At 40.8% G+C, this 13,019-nt stretch overlaps 1 protein-coding gene across 10 annotated transcripts in view; it reads left to right on the top strand.

Annotated features, from left to right (window-relative positions):
• STOX2 (storkhead box 2) overlaps positions 1-13,019 on the top strand; it is a 223,898-nt gene that overhangs the window by 194,529 nt on the left and 16,350 nt on the right. The window lies entirely within an intron of this gene.

Here is a 13,019-nt window from a genome sequence, read left to right as displayed (position 1 = left end):
CCATTTTTTGGTTTGTTTTTACATCAGTGGTGCTCAGTCTAGGGGTAGATGTACCCTGGGGTTCAGAGAAGTCTTCCAGAATGTTCATATCAACTCATCTAGATATTTGTCTAGTTTTAGAACAGCTAACATGAAAAGCACTAGCAAAGTCAGTACAAACTAAAATTTCCTACAGACAGTGACTTATTTATACGGCTGTATATGCTATGCACTGAAATGTAAATACCGTTTTTATATTCCAGATGATTCTCATTATAGTTCTGTGGTAAAAATGAGAAAGTAAGCAGTGTTTCAGCAATGGTGTGCTGTGACACCTTTCTATTTTTATGTCTGATTTTATAAGCAGTAGTAATTTTAAGCAAGATGAAACTTGGGGGTAAGCAAGACAGATCAGATTCCTGGAAGGGATACAGTTGTCTGGAAAGGTGGAGAGCCATTGACCTCAGGAAATAACCCCTCCGATTGTCATAGGTAGTGTCTTCCCAGTGGCCACTTGTCAAGAGGTCACCTGTGCTATCAAGACAGGTACTTCACTGGGTTTTGTGGCATGTATAGTCTTCATAATCACAGTTGCCGTTCTCAAACTGAGGAAGAATAAATCTCTTTCCTCAGTTCATGATCTTACCATTGTGTACTAGCTCTGTAGTTAGCTAAGCCAATGTGCAGACATAAATCTGGGCCACAGCTATATCTGAAATAAGGTATGCTAATTATTTATAACATCACATAGCAACCACTCTACATCTTAAACTAGTATTTCATGAGCCAATGAGAGTGTTTCTTTTATCCCTTGTTAAGCCATAGTGCCAGCTCATGAGAAAATCATTTTAGAAGATTTAACACCAGTTAAACACTATTTAAAATGTATTTTTCATAATCTTATATAGTGATATTGGGGGGAAATGTTTATAATAACAACACACATCTTATTTATGGGCATATTGTGTTCTGTCAGTCTTTTTCTTTTTAAAGAGAAAGCACTACTACTATGAACATTGCATTATTCTAACTTAGAATCATACAAGATGTTTATGAAATGCTGCATTATGCTTATTGACCAGATTTAAAATCTCATATACTAAATGTAAATCGATGAAATCCAGGATAACAGCTAAGAATGTTAACCTCTTTTTCTGCATTTAGTATCTACCCTCTGGTATATATGAACCTGGCTTTAACGAAGCTTATAGATAAAGTTTATGGGTATATAATGAATTCGCTGGTTTTAATAGTTTTTACGGGGGGGTGGGTGGGGAGGGAGGTTAATATTGTTAACTAAATCAGCTTACAGTATGGAAAATTTCTGTAACAGAAAACATGCCCCTGTGTTAATTCTCACTTGTGAGTAAAGAAGAGAAATTCTGATGGTTGCTGCACTAAGTTCCACCTCAAAAATATATAATTTCTGTACATTCATTCTTGCATTTAATGCCCAATGTATGTGCAGCCATGAAAAGATGTGCTTCACATTAACTGAGTTCACCTTGGGTCAGTGTTCTTTGTGAGCAACAAACAAGACATAATCTTCTGTCTAGAAGCTCTGTGGAGGGCACAGTAGGCTCTCTTGAGATACAGCAAATGTACATGTCTGATGATTCAGTGTCCAGACAGTTTCTGCTTTTGAATTATTAAAAGTACTACATAATCTTGAATAACACCATTGCTTTCATGCAGTATTTTAAATGCCTCCTTTCTTTTTTTTCTTTCTATCTATCTATCTATCTATCTATCTATCTATCTATCTTTCTATTTTATCTATCTATCTATCTATCTATCGAAGAACAAGAAAGAAATATGACCAGCCTCTGGCAGTGATGGGGGAGTTTACATATAAATAGGACATTGTCAAAGTGTCACAAGGCAGACCCAATAGGAGCATCCTTCTTTGGGAAGCCATGTCATGACAGACATACCTGCCTCATCTTCCTTTCTTCAGAGTTCTCAGAATTAGACTGCAGAGTCTTCCCAAGTATAAATATAGCACTTGTGGGGTTCATTTTTTGCAAATGTTCTGTGCACATTTATCATAATAAAATTCCCACAATCATAGTGTAGATTGTGTCCAACATAGTACAAACAGTATATTCAACATACAGCCTTGGCATCCAGTATTCCCTCTAAGCTGTGTGCTTATGCAGCTGCTCAGGAGATATTCCAGTGCTTCCAAACTGACTAGCAGAGAGCCGACAGCTAAGTTTTTTTGTTTCTATCGATGATAGAAACACATTCACACACGCCTTTGGTGCACATAAAAAATTATACTGCACTTGGATAGAAAAAATCCACATATGGATAGAAAAGATTAGAAGGAACATTACTAGCATCCCTCACCATGCCCCAGCTCTGCACAGTCCTCTCCTGCCCATGTACCAGGACAGCAATTCCAGCCCCTTGACCTAAAGTGCCACCCGCTCTTCCAGCATGACCCCTCCCACACTCTCACCACATCTCTGCTGGGATCATCCATCACTTCTCTTGAGTCTGTCATGTAACAGCAGCCTTGGAGAACTCAGCAGGTCATTTCCTCTGCTGCTCCCCTCTCTTCATCTCTCTCTAGACCTTAGCTTAGAGACAGCTAGAAATCTCTCTGGTGTTCCTCCTTCCTTGAACCCTCAACCCTAACTCTCTGGTTGGGGGACACTACCTAGCAAAACCCCTCTTACTGCTCTTTTGCCTTCAGGCTTCTTCCAGACTCCAAATATATAAGGTATGGCTACATTGCAATAAAGTATAGCCATGCTTGGCCTGGGTCTGCTGACTCAGGCTTGAGAGTGTCAGGCTGCTGGGCTATAAAATTGCTCTGTAGATGTTCTGGCGTGGGCTTTGCGACTCAGTGAAGTCCAATGTGAGCTCAAATGTCTGCATTGCCAGGGTAATCTTGTGGGAACCAGTAAATCTGGTTTCTGTTTCTGACTTTAGTTTCTATTGCTGACACCTTTGGCAAGTCACTTAACCTCTCTACTTCAGTTTCTCAACTAGCAAAATAAGTTTATTCAAAAATGCCAAGGCTATACAGATCCATTGTAATCATCTAGTCTAAGCTCCTGTAAAAGAGCTGATGGAACTTTCCCAAAATAATTCCATTTGAACTAGAGCAAATCTTTTTTAAAATACATTACATCTTGACTTAGAAATTGTCAGTGGTGGCAAATCTACTGTGACCCTTGGTAAATTCTTGCAATGGTTAGTACTATCGCTATTAAAAAGATTACACCCAGTTCCAGTCTGAATTTGTCTTGCTTCAGCTTCCAGACATTGGATTGTGTTATACCATTGTCTGCTAGATTGAAAAGCCTATTTTTATATATTTGTTCCCCATGTAGATACTTAGTCTGATCAAATCACCCCTTAGCCTTCTATTTGGTAAGATAAGCAGATTGAACTCCTTGAATCTTTCATTGTAAGGCTTGTTTTCTACTCTTATTAGCAATTATCAGGGCTCTTCTCTGAACTCTCACCAGTTTATCAGCATCCTTCTTGAACCAGAATTGGACACAGTATTTCAGCAGCGATCCCATTCGTGCCAAATACAGAAATAAAATTACCTCTCGATTCCCATTTGAGATTCCCTTCTTTATACATCCAGGGATCACATTATCTTTTTGGTTACAGCATTGCCTGGGAATACATGTTCAGCTGATACTCCACTAAAACCCCCAAATCTTTTTCAGAGGTACTGCTTAGTAGGAGATCATCCCCTCTATTCTGTAAGTGTAGCCTACGTTCTGTACTCCTCGGGGAATTCTGTGTCACTGCTTGTGTGCAGAATTCTTGGCCCCATGCAGATGTCTTTGCTTCCCTGCAGAAAAAATGTCTTCTGATAGGGAAGCAAAAGGAAGCTGCAAGAGGGGTCCTGTGCCCCTCTGTGATAGTGCAGGCACCTTAGTTTGGTCACTCAGAGCAGCTGCTAGAGAGATAGTGATGAGCACATTATGATAACCTAAATAGATAGGTCCTATTTCTGCCTTGTTGCCATGTCTACCCCTATGTAATTCTGTTACGGCTTTAAACTTTGTAAATATTAGTACAGACAAAACACTTTTTTTAAAATTTACCATTGTCTAATACTGTGTCCATCAGCACATCATCTGGTGATAGCAGTAAATGGAGGGCTCTCTTTAACTACTCAGGTTATTGTTTGTAATACATTGGGAGAATCTCAGCCACTTTGCCCACTTCAGATGTGAAACCCAATGCTAAGAGAAAAGAACGTGGTTAACTTAGAGAGAAGTAAAAGGAGTGTGGAAAGGTACTGGGTAGAGAAAAAGATGAGAAAGAAGAGAGATTAATAGGAAGCCTTAACCAGGGGGTAGAGCTATCAGGAAGGTTAGGGCTATATAAAGCCTGCTAGTAAGTGACCAGGGAACTAATGAACAGGAGGTGCTAATGGGTAGTTTTGTGAGGGAGTTTAGAGGGGGAGTATGAAGGGGACTAGATACACTTGGCATTCTTTAAAACTGCTAAACTAAAACCAAAACTATCTGATTTAAATAAAAACCCTGTCAATAACCTAAGTAGCTGTAGGAGAGAACGCGGCAGGAGCCCAGCAGCAGAGTGGGGGCTATCCTGTTTATTGCACTCGATGTAGCATGTGTGATTACCTGCCCTATGGACAGGTGGTGTATGTGAGCATTCGATGCAAGGAGCAACTGGCCCTCAGAGACCACATACGGGCTTTGAAGGCCAGCGTGGCTGAATTGGAGGAGCTAAAGAAGACAGAGGTATGTAAATGAGGCTTCCTGGGACTCTGTAGAACTGTCCCATCTCCAGTCAGACGGCCCCTGAGCTGTTAAGGAGGATGAAAGACTCAGGGAAGGAGAACATTCAACTGGAGCAGAGGGAAAACATCCCATAGTTGGAACCCTCATTCCAGATGATATTGTGGTATCCTCTTGCATTTAGGATACCTCTCTGGGGGTGGGAACTCCAGTCATTAGGAAACCTGCCTTTTTAGTAATGGGGGATTTGATCATTAGAAATGCAGACAGCTGGGTTTGTGATAACTGGGAGAACTGTATGGTGACTTGACTGCCTGTGTGAAGGTTGTGAATCTCTCAAGACATCTAGATAGACTTATGTGTTGTCCTGGGGAGGAGCTAGTGGTTGTGGTACATGTAGGTACCAATGACATAGGGCAGGGTAGGAGAGAGGTTCTGGAGGACAAATTTAGGATGTTAGGTAAGCTATTGAAATCCAGGACCTCTATGGTAGCGTTCTCTGGGATGTTTCCAGTTCCATGGGCAGGGCCAGGTAGGCAGGGAGAAGTTCTGAGTCTCAATGCATAAATGAGACAATGGTGTAGGGAGGAGAAGTTTAGATTTATTAGCAACAGGGAAAACATTTGGGAAAGGGGAGCCTATACAGGAAGGATGGGCTTCACCTAAACCAAAATGGAACCAGACTGCTGGCACTTAACATTACAAAGGTCATAGAGAAGTTTTTAAATTAAGGGCGGGGGAAAGCTGATGCGTGCAAAGGAGCACATGGATTAGACAGAGACATTTCATTGGGGAGGGTCTATTAAGAGAGATTCTTTATATTTTAGTTAGGAGGAGAAGATGGAAGATGATAAAATATGGGTAAGATCAGATGAGAAACAATCAAATGAAAAAGAGTCTAACATCAGGAAATGGCAGACAGATAAATAGTCACACATTTTTAAAGTGCTTATACACAAACATTAGAAGTCTAAATAATGAGATGGGTGAACTAGAGTGCCTTGTATTAAAGGAGGATATTGGTATCATAATCTTGGTGGAATTAGGACAATTAATGGGACATAGTCATACCAGAGTACAAAATATATCAGAAAGACAGAACAAATCATGCTGGTGGGGGAGTGGCACTATACATGAAAGAAAATGCAGAATCAAATGAAGTAAAAATCTTAAGTGAGCCAAAATATTCTATAAAATCTCTATGCAGAACAATTCCATGTTTAATAATAAGAATATAGCAGTAGGAATAGATTATCGACCACCTGACCAGGATAGTGATAGTGACTATGAAATGCTAAGGGAGATTAGAGAGGTTATCAAAATAAAAAACTCAGTAATAGTGGGGGATTTCGACTATCCTCATATTGACTGGGGACACATCACCTCAGGATGGGGTGCAGAGATAACATTTCTTGATACCTTAAATGACTGCTTCTTGGAGCAGCTGGTTCTGGAACCCACAAGGGAAGAGGCAATTCTTGATTTAGTCCTAAGTGGCGCGCAGGATCTAGTCCAAGAGGTAAATATAAGTGGACCACTTGGAAATAGTAACTACAATGTAATAAAAGCTAAATCCTAGTGAGAAAAATAGAAAGGAGCATAAACTCTGTCAAATTAAGTGTACAATTACAATAAGAAAAGCCAAAACGGAGTGTGAAGAAGAGCTAGCCAGAACCTCAAAAATGAGCAGTAAAATGTTTTTAAGTACTTCAGAAGCAGGAAGCCTGTTAAACAACCAGGGGAGCCACTGGATGATCGAGATACTAAAGGAGCACTCAAAGACAACAAGGTCATCATGGAGAAACTAAATTAATTCTTTGCTTTGGTCTTCACATCTGACAATGTTAGGGAGATTCCCAAACCTGAGTCATTCTTTTTAGGTGACAAATCTGAGGAATTGTCCCAGACTGAGGTGTCATTAAAGGAGGTTTTGGAACAAATTGATGAACTCAACAGTAACAAGTCACCAATGCCAGATGGCATTCACCACGAGTTCTGAAAAAATTCAAATGGGAAATTGCAAAACTATTAACTGTGGTTTGTAACCCATCTTTTAAATCAGCTTCTGTACCTAATGACTAGAAGATAACTAATGTGATGCCAATATTTTAAAGGGGCTCTACTGGTGATCCTGGCAATTATAGACCGGTAAGTGTAATGTCAGTACCAAGCAGATTGGTTGAAACTATAGTTAAGAATAAAATTGTCAGACATATAGATGAACGTAATTTGTTGGGGGAAAGTCAGCATGGTTTCTGTAAAGGGAAATCATACCTAGCCAATCTACTAGAATTCTTTCAGGGGGTCAATAAACGTGGAGAAAGGGGGATCCAGTGAGTATAGTGTACTTGGATTCCCAGAAAGCCTTTGACAAGGTTCCTCACCAAAGGCTCTTAAGTAAAGTAAGTTGTCATGGGATAAGAGAGAAGGTCCTCTTATGGATTGATAACTAGTTAAAAGACAGGAAACAAAGCGTAGGAATAAATGGTAAGTTTAGAATGGAGAATACCTCAGAATGGAGAGAGGTAACTAATGGTGTCCCCCAAAGGTCCATACTGGGTCCAGTACTATTTAACCTATTTATAAATGATCTGAAGAAAGTGGTGAACTGTGAGATGGCAAAATTTGCAGATGATACTAAACTGCTCAAGATAGTTAAGACCAAAGCAGACTGTGAAGAGCTTCAAAAAGATCTCACCAAACTAAGTGATTGGGCAACAAAACGGCAAATGAATTTTAATATTGATAAGTGCAAAGTAATGCACATTTGGAAAAAATCCCAGCTATCCATATAAAATGATGTTGACTAATTTACCTATAACTACTCAAGAGTGATCTTGGAGTCGTTGTATTTTTTCCAATGTGCATTACTTTGTATTTATCAATATTAAAATTAATTTGCCATTTTGTTGCCCAATCACTTAGTTTGGTGAGATCTTTCTCTGAAAACATCCACTCAATGTGCAGCATCAGTCAAAAAAGCAAACAGAATGTTAGGAATCATTAAAAAAGGGATAGAGAGTAAGACAGAGAATATTGTATTGCCTCTATATAAATCCATGCTATACCCACATCTTCACTACTACATACAAATGTGGTTGCCTTATCTGAAAAAAGATACATTGGCAATGGAAAAGGTTCAGAAAAGGGGCAACAAAAATGATTAGGGGTTTTGAATGGGATCCCATATGAAGAGATATTAAAAGGACTTGGACTTTTCAGTTTAGAAAAGACGAGACTAATGGGGGGATATGATAGAGGTCTATGAAATCATGACTGGTATGGAGAAAGTGAACAAGAAAAAGTTATTTACTTGTTCCCCTAATGTAAGAACTAGGGGTCACCAAATTAAATTAATAGATAGCAGGTTTAAAACATACAAAAGGAAATTTTTCTTCATGCAGCACACAGTCAACCTGTGGAACTCCGTGCCAGAGGATGTTATGAAGACCAGGACTTTAATGGGGTTCACAAAAGAACTAGATAAATTCATGGACTTGTTAGGTCCATCAAAAGCTATTATCCAGGATGGGTCGGAATGGTGTCTCTAGCCTCTGTTTGACAGAGACTGCAAGTGGATGACAAGAGAGGGATCACTTGATAATTATGTGTTCTGTTCACTCCTTCTGGCATTGGCCACTGTCGGCAGACAGGATATCAGGCTAGATGGACGTTTGGTCTAACCAAGTATGGCCCTTCCGTTCTTATGAATGGAACAGAAATACCAGGAAACTGTTAACTGAAATGAAAAAAATTACCTTTTGGCAGCTGGTTTTCCTTCTATCATTTACATTTGTATATTTAATTAAAATTTCAATTGTAATTATGATCATTCATGGCTGCTTATTGTTAACTTGTTAGGTGCTTCATGGTATAAATAAACCTTTTGGACTGTACCTGTTTTTATTTATTTAGTCCAAAATATCAGATGCAGGAAGCACTGTTCAGCATCTTGGGACCACTTAAGCAGTATCATATGCAAAAATATTTAAAAAAAAAAACAGTAATAGGAGGCAGCCTAGTGCCAGTGCTTTCTACTGCCAAGAAGGCAACCTATATTCAATTCTGGATTTCTTGTCTCGATAGGGACTTCTTTGTTCCAATGGGCCTGAGAAATGGTGACCATAATACAACTGCTAGCTGCTTTTAGCAGTGGCATACCAAGGGGAGGGGAGGTGGACAGTTGCCCCCGGGCGCCACACTAGGGGGGCACCAATTTAGTCCCCCTCGACTCCCCCTGTCATTCCTCGGCTTGCCTGTTCCTCCTCCACCCCCGCCGGCTGGAGCCTCCTCCCTGCCTCTCCACCCCCAGCCTGACCCTCCTCCATCTCCACCGGCAGGTTAGTGCATGCGAGGACCCAGCCCCAAACGGGAGGGGGCGGGGGAAGATGTGGTACAAGCTCCCTCCTTCCCCTCAAGGTTGGGCTCAGCCATGTGCCAGGTTCGAGGGGCTGTGGCGGGGGGCACAAGTTTTGCCTTTGCCCCCTGGCACATAACACCTTTGCTTCACCTCTAGCTTTTAGTGTGTAGGCTCCAAAGAATTCTGTCCAGTGTTTTTGCAGCTGAGATGTAGAAATGGGGGGTTATATGCTAAGTTCTCTCTAAGCTGAATGGCTGCACTGCAACAGGTGCTCAGGGCTTCAGCAGAGAGAGATGCCTTTCCCTCATTCCTAGACCTGCCACAGTGAGAGAGGTGTCTCTCTGGTCTGGCACCAGCCCTGGAGCTTTCACAGTGGGAAGAGGCACCTCTCCTTGCCCCCCTCTCTGCTGTGGGAAGAGAGGGCTAGAGGGGAGTTCTGCAGGTGGAGCCTGAGCTCTAAGCACCCTTCCACACCATGAACCCCTCATCTTCAGCTCCATCTCAGATCCTACAGCTGGAGCCTTCATCCACCCACACCCCCAACTCTCTGCCCCAGCCCTGAGCCTCATCCCACATTCCAAACCCCTGCACCCTCCTCTCCGACGCTCTCAGCCACACACCACCTCCATACTGGTGTCCATAACAAAATTCATTAAGTAAATGTATGGGGAAAAATTAGAAGGAATGTTGGTGGTATGGTGGCATGATAAAGGGATGTCCTCAAACTATACTGAGGATGCAGAGGAATCCAAGGAAAAGGGAGAAGAGAGAAGGCTGATACCATTTAATTTGGTGAATTACTTCCTGCCCAGGCATTGTAATTATATTTTGAAAAGATTTTTACTTGTTCTTTGTATTTATGGAAGGTAGTCGCACAGTATAACTACAGAGCATCAGCTAAACCAGTGCTTAAAGAGTCTTTTATGCAACACTTTATAGTCATTATGGTCTGTTGGGTGAATCATACATATTTTTTCAAATGCATTTGCAATACTTTTTCTGTAACAACAATAACAGCATCAAAAGATCCATTTCAGTCTTTAAATATCTCTTTCATAATGCTCCCAGGAGAGAGCTTTTTTCCTTTATTTTTTCCTTTTTTTAAATAAATATTGAAAAAACAAGTAAAATTAAAATTATCTCTATGCAAGGGAGTCCTTGGTAGGGAACAGGGAGGTATCTTGTCTTGGTGTGACTGGCTGGAGACACCATGTCACTCGGAGGTGCAGTATCTCTGGAATGAACTTTTGCCCCACTACCCTTGTACTTCAATGGGAGTGAACTGTGCAGTGCATCGTGTACATAGACCCCCCCAAAAAAGCTGAGAGAATCTGGCTTTCTGGTTCACTGCCACTGTTAACAAAGCTAAGGACAGAGGAGGAAGGGGCAGCATTAGCCAAGTAAGCACCTAGGTGCACTTTAATACTATGAACCAAAGATAAACAGGTAATACTTATCAGGCTTTGTCTGCACCGTATTCATTCTTGGCTCTTTTATCTTGTGCTAAGAGCCTGCTCAAGCTGGGGGTATAGTTTTGAAGTTATTTAATTGTAGATGCTTGAAGTCCAGAAAGGGAGTTTGTGTAATGTGACTTTGTATTGGCCAAGGGAGATAAGACAAAGCTCTGGGCTCTTTGAGTATGTGCTAAGCTTTTGTCTATCTACCAGTACACATTCCCATTTGTTGCTGGTGTTTGTGTGTCCTGTCCCATCCAGGGTTGTCAGTCTCTGCTACTACTTCCAGGGTGATCTCCTGCAGCCAGGGTACTCTAGCTGGAAAGGGAGAGGGGGAAATCAAATTCTCTTACCTTACTTCTATGATTATTGCATGACATTTATGTGACCCAGAATTTGGGTCACACACATTAGGTTATTTGGGGGTGCCTTTTTCACATCCCTGAGCAACTTAAGCACTACTGTAGACAAGCCCTTAGTAGTCCTCTCTTCCCACTTCTTTTGCAGCTGCTCTTACTTTTGTATCCATGTTGTTCCTATTCAGCCTCTTAATATGTCCATTATGAGCAAGCCTTTCCTGATAAATATTCCTGATAACTGGCCTAGTAAAGACATCTCTAAATACAAGTACCATCCAAAGCCAGATAAGAGAGCAGTAGTTATACATACTGCAATACAGTACCTCCAAATGGGGTGAGTAAGGAATAATGATTAACATGAATTGTCAATATCTTGGCTATTGTTGGCTCATGTCAAAATTTCAGAAGAGCTGAGGGCTGTGTGTATGCAAAAACATACAACTGCAATTGCTAAAATAGTGAAACGCTCCTGTACCTTAGAATCCACTCTAATAAAACTTGGACAGCAATAGCTTAGCTTTGTCATTGAAATGTTCTTCACGTATGGAAAAGAGAAAAATGCTTTACTTTGTACTCTTCTGTAAAATGCATTCTAGAAGCTCTTATTAAGAACATGCATATTATGTAAGAGCTTTTGACTGTAAAGAAAAGGGATAATGACATTTCACAACGAAATTTCAAAATTGCCTTTCACTAAAATGTTGACTGAAAAGGCCACAAGAAAAAATGCAACCCAAAAGGGTTTTGTTATGGTAACTGGGGGAAGTTGAGGTTTTTTTGTTGTTTTGTGTATTTAAGCAGTCAGACCTTCAAAAAGCCCTACATCTCATTCCATCTTTAATTTTTTTTAAAAGATAATCTTTAGTTGTTGAGTGCCAAAAGGTTCTGTTCTACTCTGTTCTCCTCATTCTGGAGAGCTGACTGCTCCCACTGGTCCTTTAATACAGACAAAACTAATGAGGAATAAAGAAATGTTGGCACTCATTTCTTAGCATTCCTCATTTTGCCAGTATTTGAAGTCTGTTTTCATAACATCACACCAACACTTAGACATCATACTGTTCACTTTGCTGGTCCTATGTTGTCGTCCTACTGCATTCAAATACAAGTAGCAAAGTGAAACTGCAAACTGACCCCTGAAACATGGGTGTGGAGTTGGTATCACATGCAGTAGGACAGAGAAGAGAGCACCTTAGCTATTAGGGTATGTCTAGACTGCACCCCTATGCCAGCAGAGGGATGCAGATTAGGCTGGGTGAAATTACTAATGAAGCGGGGATTTAAATATCCCACACTTCATTAGCATAAAAATGGCCACTGCTTTTTTCCGACACAGAGCTTTGTCGGAGAAAAGTGGCAGTCTAGAGGCTGATCTATGGCTAAAGAAAGCCTTTTCCGATAGATCCCTTATGCCTCGTAAAACAAAGTTCCGTGCCGGCAAAAAGCGGCAGCCATTTTTATGCTAATGAAGCGCAGGATATTTAAATCCCTGCTTCATTAGCAATTTCGCCCCACCTAATCTGCATCCCTCTGCAGGCAGAGGGGTTCAGTCTAGACATACCCTTAGTGTGAATGTGGAAAGTTGTTTGTCCTATATGATACTTTTATAAACCAATCCATTCCTATCCACTCCGCAGCAGCAAGTATCTGATTTGGTGCTGAATGAAGTGTTAAGGATTCGATCCAGCACCACTGAAGTCAGTGGAGTTTTTAGGTTAATTTTAGTATGTGCATGATCAAGCTCCTGAGGCCCAGTCCTCAAAATTACTTACGTGACCCTTACATAGTAAATATTAAGGGAGCCCCTTTGCCTGTATTTGATATCTGCACTCAGGAATGTGCCCATCACACCCCCACTTAAACTTGTTGGGAAGTTCTTAGAAGATAGATAAATAGCACCATTGAACATAGTGAACACAGTTGTTTGAATACAATAGATTCATGTGATTTTCTTGGAGAGGCTCAGGAGTTTGGAGCCTGATGGGGGTAATTGTTTATTCATGAATGTTTTGATGGGAAAGTCAAACCTATTGGGTTGTGTTGGAGGTGTGAGCAAAATATATGGGTGCCTATTTATACAATGCTGAAAATCATAATACAGTGAAACCTTTGTTATCCGGCGCTCTGT

Source organism: Pelodiscus sinensis, chromosome 4, assembly GCF_052426305.1.
Source record: "Pelodiscus sinensis isolate ZL-2025 chromosome 4, ASM5242630v1, whole genome shotgun sequence".
Taxonomy (NCBI): domain Eukaryota; kingdom Metazoa; phylum Chordata; order Testudines; family Trionychidae; genus Pelodiscus; species Pelodiscus sinensis.
This window is presented reverse-complemented; position numbering and strand designations above follow the sequence as displayed.